The sequence below is a fragment of the Podarcis tiliguerta genome (genome assembly GCF_965153285.1).
Source record: "Podarcis tiliguerta genome assembly, chromosome: 4".
Lineage (NCBI taxonomy): Eukaryota > Metazoa > Chordata > Lepidosauria > Squamata > Lacertidae > Podarcis > Podarcis tiliguerta.
Window position 1 is genome coordinate 38442050 of NC_139537.1, and position 12610 is coordinate 38454659.

At 39.4% G+C, this 12610-nt stretch overlaps 1 long non-coding RNA gene across 2 annotated transcripts; it reads right to left on the reverse strand.

Moving 5' to 3' along the window:
• Positions 1-6209: 6209 nt before the first annotated feature.
• Positions 6210-9128, reverse strand: LOC310676536. 2 transcript variants are annotated; one of them, XR_014510593.1, is made up of 3 exons: positions 9024-9128; positions 7953-8278; positions 6210-6385 (listed from the first exon to the last, which is right to left on the reverse strand). It is a non-coding gene; the product is annotated as an uncharacterized lncRNA (long non-coding RNA). The 2 variants fall into 2 exon arrangements; XR_014510594.1 differs by having other exon boundaries at positions 8960-9093.
• Between the last annotated feature and the right edge of the window lie 3482 nt (positions 9129-12610).

A 12610-nucleotide genomic window follows, 5' to 3' on the forward strand; every position in this document is an offset into this window, starting at 1 on the left:
AAAATGACACTTCCCGGACACATCACTAGCACAATAGGGCCTTTATTGATTTTCATATCATGTTTTTCAGTCTGAGATGACTCTCCTGAGGACTTTGCTTCCCAGCAGGAAAAAAATTGCCTTTTCTATGTTTGAATTCAGGTCTATTAATGCATCCCTAGCTGGAGACAGTGTCATTTTCATTTTGTTCTTTGTAGTCGATGTGTCTACACCTTGCTGGTTCAGTATCCTAATGGATGCTAGGGTTACAGGTCAAAGTATAGAAACAAAAAAATGAAAATGCTTCGTCTGAGAATCAATAAGAAGAACTCTTAACACTTGTTTGAAGGGCAAAATGTGCAACCAATGAGAGGCCATAAGAGCACTCAACTAAAACTATTTCGTATCACTACGTTGCACAATGAACATAGAAAAGAAAAATGAATGATTTTATTTGGCGTGCACAAGTGCTGTCAGGAAAGCCATGGATGAAAGAATCAATACTACTTTTGATATGTCTCATCATTAAACCCTCCAAGGCATAACAAAGAATCCCCTCTTTGCCATGTAATTTAAATGATAAACGACAATTTGAGAAGTCAAATGAATATTTTTCGAGAGATGCATTTAACAAAAGGGGGATAATTTGACATTGGTCTTCTACCTGGATTCACACAAGACTGAAAATTAAATCTGGGCAAAAAGCACTAGGCTATAGCAGTAATGGAGACAGGGAGACACAACGGTAAAAAATGCATATTGAAATAAATCTACATAAAAGCATCAGTACAACCACAGCTGTCACATTAAGCCAATAAAATATAATGAAATGGGGCAAATCATTTTACCTGAGTTATGCAATACATATACATTCCATGAAAGAATAATTGGTTCCAGAAAAGAATGCTATGCACAGACAAAAATACATGACATTATTTTCTTCATGTCCTACCTGCTGTATACCATTATTGGCTATAGCACTTTATAGACAATCTTATTTTATTGGAAACTGAAAGAGTAAAGAAAGGTAAAATGACGGTATCAAACACTTCAGTCTTTACTGGGCTACTTATCATCTTTGTAAATGCAGTCTACTACCACATTTATAAGTGCGTACAAAGCTTGCTTTCTGTACTGAATTGTGAAACAATTTCTTGCTCATTCATACAATATGGCAGCAATCCTATGCAGACTCCGTTTTTTAAAAATAGAAGTATTTACTTCCAAGGAAATATGGATAGTTTCAAGCTACAAGTGTTCAGAGATTTGGTGCTATAAAGAGTCTCTCACTGTCTCAATGCAAGATCTCACAAAAAAAGCACAAAAGCCAATGTATTATGGCAGTGCCACAAGCTGACTTGATACATGAGTACAGGAGTAGGGCACTGATTGCATGTGGGTTTTGCATTGGGTGCCAAATTTAAAAAGTGGGTGGTGGGCAACCCAGCTTCAGTGGGTGGCATGGCTTTGGCAAGCATCAGGCTGTGCTGCTTGGGGACCGGGCGCAGTATTGGCAGGCAACATTTTTTGTTTTGCCTCAAGTGACGAAACATCCTGGGCTGGCCCTGGCCACTGCAATTTATTTTTCACAAGAAAACAGGACTAATCTCTGTGTGGTGTTTTGTGGTGTAGTGGTTAAGAGCGGTAGATTCGTAATCTGGTGAACCGGGTTCACTTCCCCGCTCCTCCACATGCCACTGCTGGGTGACCTTGGGCTAGTCACACTTCTATGAAGTCTCTCAGCCCCACTCACCTCACAGAGTGTTTGTTGTGGGGGAGGAAGGGAAAGGAGATTGTTAGCGCTTTGAGATTCCTTAGGGTAGTGATAACGCAAGATATCAAATCCAAACTCCTCCTGCTGCTGCTCTTCTTCTTCTTCTTTTTCTTCTTCTTCTTCTTCTATCTCAACAGAATTCCAGAAATCATGGTGCTGTTTGTTCATTTAATCAAAGAAAAAATATCAAAAGTAGCTTGGCTTTTTGGCAAAGATGAAGTAAGTAGTTCACTGAAAGCACAAACTGTTGTAGTGAATGGGGAGAGGAGTACTAAAATGAGTCATTGCTAAAGCATTATTTTAAAGCTTAAAGTAAGAATTAACTAGCTTATGTCTTATTTTCCAGATCCACTGATGTATTAAGTTTTATAAAACCTTAGATTATGTCTGGTGCTTCTACACCACAAGCCCACATTGCATTGCTGCAGAATGATATTCATGTTAGGATAACTTGGCCCTCAATCATAAAGCTATGAATTTACAAGTAAATCCCACTGATTTCAATAATGTTTCCATTCAAGTGTTGATGTTAACCAGCTTTTAACCCAGGGATTTGAATGGCTGCCTCTTCATTCAATAGAAAAAAAGCATTGCTCCTCAGCGTGGAGTGATTGTTCCTAAACACACATAAGAAGTGTTAGTTGTTTCCTTTGCTGTCTTGAACACAGTGCTGCATCTTTTTCCTTGTTTTTAGCAAATTGACTGGGAGTCTTACACCAGTCATCGGTGAATTGATTTTGCATATCACCCAAATATCCATTTTCTTACAGATCTACAGCAAATACCTTGTTTGCAAAGGCTTCACCTTGACAGGAATGTCAAGGGCTTATAAATGTACAACTGATCATTATTGTTTTCTGTTCCCAGCTGTGGCAGCAATTGAACCACAGCTTTCACTTGTACTACCCTAAGTGGGTTGAGTGCGTTGACCCCTCGCTTCCATGCTTTAATGTTCTGTCAGCTCTGAATATGGCATTATGACTTTCGTTTTTCACAGAAATTAGGGAGGTGTCACGGCTCTTTCAAAATGTGTAGCCTCTTTGACACACGCTGCCATCTGCATGAACTGTAAAGCTCCATCTGGAATATAATAATAAATGAAGCTACCATTCCCGACAATGCAAAGGTTGGACGGATCCTTGGGGTTGAAATCTCAGCACCTAACAACATCACATCAGCAGCCTTATTTATTAAGCGGCGACAGATTTAGAAAAGCTTGACCTTCAAGAGTCAATGAGAGATGCAGCTGGCCTCGTTACTGTCTTAAACTTGATTGCCACTTGCTAAGATAGATTTAATGCACCAACCCCGTTCATCAGCGGAAATAGGAAATAGTCAACACTAGGCCTGAGCACACCAATGTTGGTGCAGTCTTGTGAGATGACGGCCTGTTTTCTTGGGGAATGTTTGAATTACCTGTTTCATCTTCCATCTGCCTACATTTTGTTTTTCATAGCATTTCATAAAGATTAAAGCAAAATACTAATTCACACACTTTTTTTATTACCAAAAAAACTACAGTTTTACTGCTGTGACCATTGGTCAGAATAAACCAAATATTTTTTCCTGGTATGAAGAATGAATAAAGTGGTACCTCAGCTTAAGAACTTAATTCCTTCTGGAGGTCTGTTCTTAACCTGAAACTGTTCTTAACCTGAAGCACCACTTTAGCTAATGGGGCCTCCCACTGCCGCCGCACGATTTGTTCTCATCCTGAAGCAAAGTTCTTAACCCGAGGTAATATTTCTGGGTTAGAGGAGTCTGTAACCTGAAGCATGTGTAACCTGAAACATATGTAACCCGAGGTACCACTGTATGATGGAATTTTGTGTAGTTCAATGGAGTCTGTTTCTAGGCAAGTATGTATAAAATGGCAGCTAAATATAAGTGAGGCATTGAAATATCTTTCGAGTGAGGAAAGGTTATAGATTAGAGCTTTTCAGGAAAGTATAGGAAAAGATACTTAATTTGGTCTGACTCAGCAGGAACCCCCCCCCCCCATTTATAGATTGTGGACCTATTTTGGACTTTTTATTTCACCTGTGTCCTGGTGTGGAAATAGGTAAGTTTTCTGCCTACTATGCTGCACAAGTCCAATCATTGTGGATAACCTGGTCTTGGTTGTCCATGCTGTGGTGACTTCCCCCCTAACTACTGCAATATGCTATATGTGGAATTGCCCTTGAAGACAGCCTAGTGACTGCAGCTAGTGCAGAATGCGGGTTCTAGGTTTATAATTGGGGCAGCCAGTTTATAATTTATTTAGGAGACCACTGTAAGAAGTTGAAAACATTAGCAGGATTTTAATCTCACTTGTGAAATAACAAAGACTACTGACAATATGGATAGACATAAAATATAGATTATGAAATAATACACAGTTGAAAATGTTGATAATAGGACCATAGAGGGGATGGAGGGAAGTCCCGAGATTCAGAGTACAGTAATCTCATTACATTTGGTATGGTTATAAATTCATATTTATAAAATCAAGTAAAAATGATGTTTTAAAAGTATATATAATTGGGGCAGCATGATAGGACCATGTGTCACTGATTCTTAGAGCACTGTACTAGCTGCCAATGAGATAAAGTTCAAGGTATTAGTATGAGCATACAAGCTTGGGACCCAAATATCTAGAAGACCACCTTCCCTAGTATCAACCATCTTCAGACTGCAGGACTGAAAGCTGAAGTGAAAGATGGTGACTAGACTGAGTGAGGCAACCCTATTGTTGATCATCATTATAATTTAGCCAATCACTGATAGGTTATTCTCAGGTAACCTAACCCCTATCTGTGTTGTATCTGAAATGAAAGAGGCTGCTGAGGTGTTAGACAGATACCTGAAAGTGGTGGTGGGCTGGATCAATGCTTTGATTATGAATCCTGAAAAGACCTTTGTTTTGTGCTCCAAATTCTAGCCCAGGAGATGGAAAGGCAGCCTGTTTTCGATGGAAGTTGCACCAGCCTGGAAGACAGAAGTCCATAGCTTGGGGGTTCTGTTGGCATTGATGCTGCAAAAGCACTAATCTTGTTCTAGGTTATATCTGAAATACTTTATGGGACTGAAGACTTTGTATCAAATGATATTACATATAAGTGATGAGAGGGCAGAACCTGGTCTATTCTGAAGCAACAGAACGAAGAAAGGCATATGATTACTGATGTTGTTGTTTTAAAAACGTATATTCATTTATAGGATAATGCCTTTTCTAGAGCAAAAATGTAATGTTTTCAGAATTACTGAGCATAAAGTCCAATTTAAAAACAATCCTGTTCAGTGATTTTTCACAACTGCTCAGCATTCATGACAATGGCATGTTCAATTTTTAATTGCTGTAAGAAGTTGGAGCTACTTATTACCAGTATCATAAGCCTTTACCTTTCATCAGAAAAAGCAGAGCTTATTGCAGTTGGAATTGATGCTGAGATGCAGCAGGTCTTATGCACAAGGTGTTGAGAAAGCAATGGAATTAGCTGCTGCTACCATTATAAAGAGAAGGAGAAGGAGAACCCGCTGTGCAAAACCAGCTAAAATTGAACCAAAATTATTTCGTTAAAAGATAATGCTGGAAAGCACACAAATAAAACAATAAAAATTAGTGGATGCAAAGGACCAGAGCTCCTTCTCAAGTTACATTTCTGCATTTCTTTTATTTCTTTTTTTCTTGTTGACAATACACAGGCACCTATTAGGGGAAATGCCACATGGAAAGCGTCTTCAGATAATCATGCAAACATCCCATTCCTTTCATGCATTGTTTTAACAGTGTTTGCATGCACATTTTGAGACAGCTGTGTTTCACATCAAACTGTCTGTCACAGAAAAGGGGAAACATGATTACATCTGTGCACATGTTCCTTCACATTAAGGATCTGTAAAAAAACAAAAAAAAACAAAAAAAACAGGACTTAGGTGTTCCACATTTTTTGTCTCCCCATTTCTCTGAGGTTGAAATCACATTTGTCAGCAATTCACCAGAGAAACACATATTCATACATATATATGTGCTAAGATGAAGCGCACATGGAGCAAACCCAAAGCATAGAGGTTAGTTGCATGCCCATTCTGAGACACAAACAACCAATAATTGCACTTCAACTGGAATGTTGATCAGGAGCCAAGGATTTAGTTGTACCCAACCTACCGTATAATACAGCTCTATTTTTTTTTTCTTATTTCATACTAGATACATCAGACAACGTAATAATACGGATGCCATTAAGCTAAGTCAATTAGAAATGTCATGCCACACACATTATTTCTGTGAATACTGGTAACAATACTTATTGAGGGATTATCATTCATTGTAATCAGTCACTGGATCATTTAATGAGCTTCTTGTCTTGCAAAGAAAAAAAATATTGCAGCATTTTATCATATTATAGAGTCACTTCTTTGTCAGTGACCCACTGTGTTCCCTGATCAGATCAGGGAACAATGTGTCCTTGGTGATACTTTCTATACAATAAGTCAAAAGAACAAAATCAGAATGGGATAAATTTTTGTTGGGACCTCCTGGCTTCATAACTTTCTTCCAGATTCTGGAAAGATCAGATCTGAAGCAAGTCAAGGTGTTGTTGACCATGAAGGAGCAAAAAGTCATTTCAGTTCTTTTCTCAACTAAACCTGCATGAATAGGTCGGGAGCGGGGGTGTTCAAGAATTGAGAGAAAATAAAAAGGATTCAAAAACAATTGCTGTTATTAAAAAACCTAATAGTGATAAATATAATATCATCGGAAGCAACCATCTTGCTTCGTTGCACTTTCGTCTTTTGCTAATCATATGCTACAACCCAAATCTAAAGAACCACCAAAAAGGGAGAGATAGAAGGGAATATTTTTGTAACAACTCAGCAGAAATTAATTGCTGTAGCAGCTTAAGAAGAACTAAAGCCCTCTTTTCTTCTGCTTTCAAGTTCAACCCTTTTTGCCTGAGGAAATCTCCTGGCTCACAGGTTTGATGTCAATCCTTGATTGTGTTTTGATGTTTCTGCAGATCTACGATTGAGTTCAATTCTCAGCAGCCAAAACAGACATTTGTCATCTCGTATGCATCAGATTTCCTGTGGCATACTGCCCACTTAATCATGCAGACAAGGGGAGCCCTGGCAAAGTGGGGGGGGGGCATTGCTGATAGCAAGCCACTGTGACCTAGCAAGCATGGTGTCACATGCAATTACTATTATTTATAAGGATCACTCAAGGCTTGCTGGTGTTGCTGCACACCAGTTTGACCGCACTGGAGTGTTTAAGTAAATATTTGCACGCAACAAGGAGCCGTGCGGAGTGTTTTGTCTATGGCCACAGCCCCCATGCCATGAAATATTCAGCACATGAAATGTCTCCAGTGATGCAGAGTGGTGGGTTTTCGCTCTGATTTGATTAGCAGTGATGATTCTTTCATGAGGTGTGACTGTCCTCCCAGATTAGCATCAGCCCAGTTTCTCTGCAGTAGTCACGGAAGGATGGAGCTGAGAGAAGAGCAGCCAATGACTGCTTTTTTAAACTTCTGACTTCTCACACTTCTTCCTTCTGATTTATAGGCTTTTTTCCTCTTACCCAAGATAGCCCAGATTCAGACAGAGATCAGAAAATTATAATCAACAGAGAAGTCTCTACGTAAACTCCAAATGTCTAGGAAAGTTGAATGGAAAGGTTCTACCCACCTCTCCCCAAAAAATAACATCTCGGCTATTAAAAATGAGATGTATGATTGATGTACATAGCCAAAGGCACATAAATGTAAATGTGCTTAGGAAAGAGTGCAGAATAGCTGACAAAATCTTTATGAAAGCAGAGTGACTGACTGCCAAAGGCTGAGCATCTTCCTTCTTCTTAAACAGAACATCTCACTGCAAGTGAGAACTAACACAACAGGTATCCTACTTTTCAATAGATATCATTGTGGTAGCAGAACAAGGTGTAGACCATCTTTCTCTTCTGTCAGGAAATGCTGAAAAAAGTGGACTACCTGCTTCTCTCTTTATAAATAGATCACAGCGGAACTGTTTGGTGCATGCTCAATTGTCTTCTAACCATTTAAACATCATTACACTATAACTGGCGTGCTCTGGTCCATGGGGTCACGAAGAGTCGGACATGACTAAACAACAACAACACTATAACTGGCATAGGACTTAAAAAAAAAAATCTCTGTGTTTAAGCCTTGGTTGTAAAATGCCTTATACTGACCTTAACAGGGGGACTGTTCTTGAAGGATAGTCCAAGAATACAGGGCTTCATGCTACATTGCATTTGGACTTCACTGAAGGCAAGGCCTGGTTGAAGGAGTTGAAGATGGCTTCAGGTCCTTTGGTGAAGATGAGCAAGACAAAAGGCTACTGGGTGTAGACCTAGGTTATTAAGGGCAAAAGGATTAAGTGTAATATGTAGCAGGGTCCTATTTATTTTTAATCGAAATTCTCAATGATTTAAATTCCTAAATATGGACCAACTTGACATTTTCTGAAGAATTACCAGTACTCCTCCTCATTCCAGGCTTAGTACATGGCAGATTCCTGTCAAAAAAAGAGAGGACACCTGTGAATTAGGCACTTCATTAACCACAAACTAACAGTGTTAACAACCTGATGCTATGCGTGTTCAGTCGGAAGTGAATCCTACTGAGTTCAATGGAGCTTACTTCCTATTAAATGTAAAGAAGATTGCAACCTTGTTAATTGAAATATATTCTTACACCGAAGTGTACTTTTCAACACACATATATAAAAGTTCACTGAATGCCATTTCATTACTAAGCAAAATGAAAGCCATAAACTGAACCTATACCTCTGGAATTTCAAAACAGCACGGGAAATTTTGGAAAAACTGAATTTTTTTCTCATATTTAAATTTTTGAACATTTTCAGAACTCAAATATAAACTTCAGCATAAGAACAGGATAGCACAGCTTCAAAATCTGACCAATTTAGAATGAAACATGTTTATTGGAACTAAAAGTTATTTTCATCAGAGTAGTGTGTATATATTACATCACACTGACTTTCATTTCATCTTAAAGCATTTTTTTAATCTGATGTTATTTTCACTATAATATCTGATTGTTTTTATTTCAAGTTTATTTTACTTTGTCATCATTTTCATCTCCTTTTTGATTCATTGTGTTACACCTTCCTTGGCTGTCTGAACTAATTGTAAAAATTGTTAACCTTTAAATTTAAATAAAAATAAACAAACACCTCTTAAATCTTCTTGGCTAACTTTTAAGCAATAATGCTAAGTTTGAACATGAACATGCCATACTTGATACCTATATACACTGGTCAGGCTGCATCTGGAGTACTGTATCCAATTATGGACATTATATGTTAAGAAGGATGTTGACACACTGGAGCCCAGTCAGAGAATTTCACTCAGAATGTTGAGGAGTCTCAAAACCAAGTTCTTTGAGCAACAGTTGAAAGTGCTTGTTTAACCCTGAGAAGAGAACTTAAGGGACACATGATGGCTATATCAAAGGGCTGTCAACTGTATTATGTCTTCTGCAAGATGGAGTAGCCTTAATATCATTACTATCAAGATTTTATATTTATTTATACCCCATCTTTTTCTCAAAACGGCTTACAGATAAAAACAACTGCTAAAAGCATATACAAATCAATGATTAAAATACATTAAACATTGTTAGAATTAAAACTCTCTCATTCATCTGCTTAAAACTTCTTCTTCTTTGGCGATCACTCGTAGCCGAATAAGATTGTCTTCCATAAACACAGTTTTAACAATGAGTCTGTAAAAAGGGAGGCAGATTATGTTTAGGGTGCCTTTTCTAGCCCCTCCCCCTTTTCAGGGCGAGCAGAGTGGATCCTAAAAAGGCTGCTCAGAACAGAGCCCTACTGTGAATACTGTGCGTTGATCAGCGTTTAAAACATACCAATAATTACAATAAAAACTGGATGGCACCAGCCCTTTAATTCCCATTCCGAAAAGCCTGTTGGAACAAGAAAGTCTTCACTTGCTGGGCGAAGAACAGCTTCTCCATGGAAGGAGTTCCAAATATGGGGGCAGACACCAAGAAGGCCCTTTCCCACATCACCAAGTGTGATTTAATCTTTGCTGCTACAGAGGATAAGACTAAAATTAGCATACAGACATTCTAGGGAATTTCAGGTAAACATTGGAAGAAACTTCCTAATTATAAGAATTGCTTGACAGCGCCTCCAGAAGTGGTGGTCTCTCCTTCATTGGAAGTATTTAAGTAGAGGCTGACCCCTTCCAAATAACAATTTTATTATTCTGTTTAAGCATAGGTTGGCATGCTGCAGTTGCATCCTGAACTGAATATCTCTCACCAAGCAGGGGGTTGGGCTTAATGATTTTCAAGCTCTCTTCCCAATCTAAAATTTGATTATTCTACAGCAGGTGTATTTTAAACCTGTGACCTTCCATATATTGTTGAACCACAGCTCCCCGCAGCCCAAGGTAATATGGCCAATGGTCTGAGATGATGGGAGTTGGAGTACAAAAAAACATAAGAAGAGCCACATGTGCCTCATAGCTGTTCTACAGTCCATAAATCCATAAATCTACAGGGCATAAATTGCCCTGAGCTGGGAATTTTTACTGAGACATAATGTAGTGTAAAATTGTCCTGTCATATCAAACAGATATAATCTAACCTAACATTTGCAGGGAAGCAGATTGAAATTAATATCAACAGGTTTGTTTATGTATTTACTTAAACTTCTTTCCCTAACCCAGGTCTCAGGGCAAATTGCAATATAAACTTCTTTCATTTTATCCTCACAACAGCCCTGTGAGATCAATAAGTCTGTAAGACAGTAACTTGCAGAAGCCCCCAAGTAAGCTTTATGGCTTAGCAGGGATTTTATCCAAAATCTTGTGATAATGCCACCAGACTTTATTTTTAATAAAGTATGCATAAAGGTGACGACTGTAGTCAAAACAAGCAATAGTCCAATATAGCCAACAGTATTATAGATTTGAAAATGGAAGTATTAACATTTAACTCATTTAATTAAACTCTACATGAAAAGAACCTGCAACTCCTGGTAATAAATCCCCCCCCCCAGCCAATGAAACTCTGGCCTGGTTCACACAACTTTCTTAGCCAAACCATGGCCTATCATATGGGCACAAGGATATGGGCTCCTGAAAAGGACATACATGCTTCACTCTTCCTTGATTTTGCTGCTGTGCCATACTGACTTATGCCATAGTTTCACTTAGCATGTTATCCAAAGCCAGGCTCATGGCTCAGCTCTCTCCAGACCAGCTTCATTTTATGGGTTACAGGTGGTGGTTTGCCCAGGAGAACTAAACTGGGTTCAGACAACGTGCTTATCTAAATTATGGCTTAGCTCACAGCAACACAGCAGTAAAAGACTAGAGAGAAGTGAAGTGTCTGTGATCTCCTCTCTTAGAGTCTGAGTGTTTGACTTAACGTGGCATGTGAACCAGGACACAGTTGATATTGAAGTGTACATTGAAATATTTAGCCAAAGTTAAGCACTTTTTAGTCCTTTTGATTTCAGCAGGAGCAAAAGTAATACACATTCTTAACTTTCCCTTTGTGATTGATGGTTCTTAAACATGCTTAAGTTTACCTGGATCACCCTTTGTATTTTTAATACTGAAATGCATTTAGGAAAATTATATGGCAGAAGTTATAATACTGCTCTAAATGTTGCCCTCAATTGCGTGCTGAGATCCCCCAAACACCCCTAGCCCAATAACTCACACATCACACATTAATTTTTGTTTAAGGTTTTTGGCATAATTTTGGCCACAACTTTATTCAACATACAAATTGTGAGTGGTTGCTTAGGCATTGGTTAAGACTAGCTGTCCCCCCCCCCCCGCCTTTGGGGACAGCACTGATTCCTGGATTCCAGCGGAAGACAGTGTGAAGGAACAAGATCAGGGATAACTGGAGCTGCGACACAGACCCTCAGCTTCTCCCCGCATGCTCCTAGGGGCATACGCGGCCCAAACCCGATTCCAGGGGTTTGGACGAAAGGATGGTAAGCCCCTGAATTCCTTTAACGGAATTCTCGTGCAGCAGCAGCTCTGGAGGGGCAGGCACAGCCAATCCATACCCCTCCACCAACCAATTTAAACCAATGCCTAACCGCCAACCTTACAAGTTGTGACGATTTGCTACACAGTAGGCGAAAACCAGATGGCACACACTAATCAGCCAAATGGAAAAATTCCTACCGGGCCCGCGCATCAAAGCGAATGACCCCTTGACAGGCATAGCAAGGTCAAGGCACAAGCCCAAACAAGGGAGGGCGGGCGGGTGATCCGATGCCCACAGCGAAAGAGAAAGCAGCTTGCTGTGGGCCTGACTTAAATATCCTCTGATCCCACCCCCAAATTGGCAACATACATATTGCCCCAGCAACAACACAACCAATCCATGCCAGGCCCCTTCCTACAATTCTGCCTGGCAGTTACAGGGTGCTTGCCTGGTCCCAGCCGCAACACATGCTCTCCCTTAGTGAGAACACGCTTTATCTTTCAGAAACAAAAATATATGAAACTGAGTCTGCAATCCTAGTATATTTTCATACATCCCACTGTACACAGTTGGACTTACTTCCAAATAACCATGCACAAGACTGCACTACCAAAACTTGCATTATTTTCTGTTTCTTTCTGCTCCTTTTGATGTGACAGCCATTTTGTATTATGCCACACAGCACCTGTACTGCTAGTTCTCCATTTCCACCGCAATCCTGACAGACTGTGCACTTTACTTTCCAAGGATCAGCTGCACCTAGTAATTTTCCATACAACAAAAGGCAATCCTTATTCACCAGGCCCTATAAATCCTTAGCTTTGGAGCCTTCTCATCAGTGTGAGCA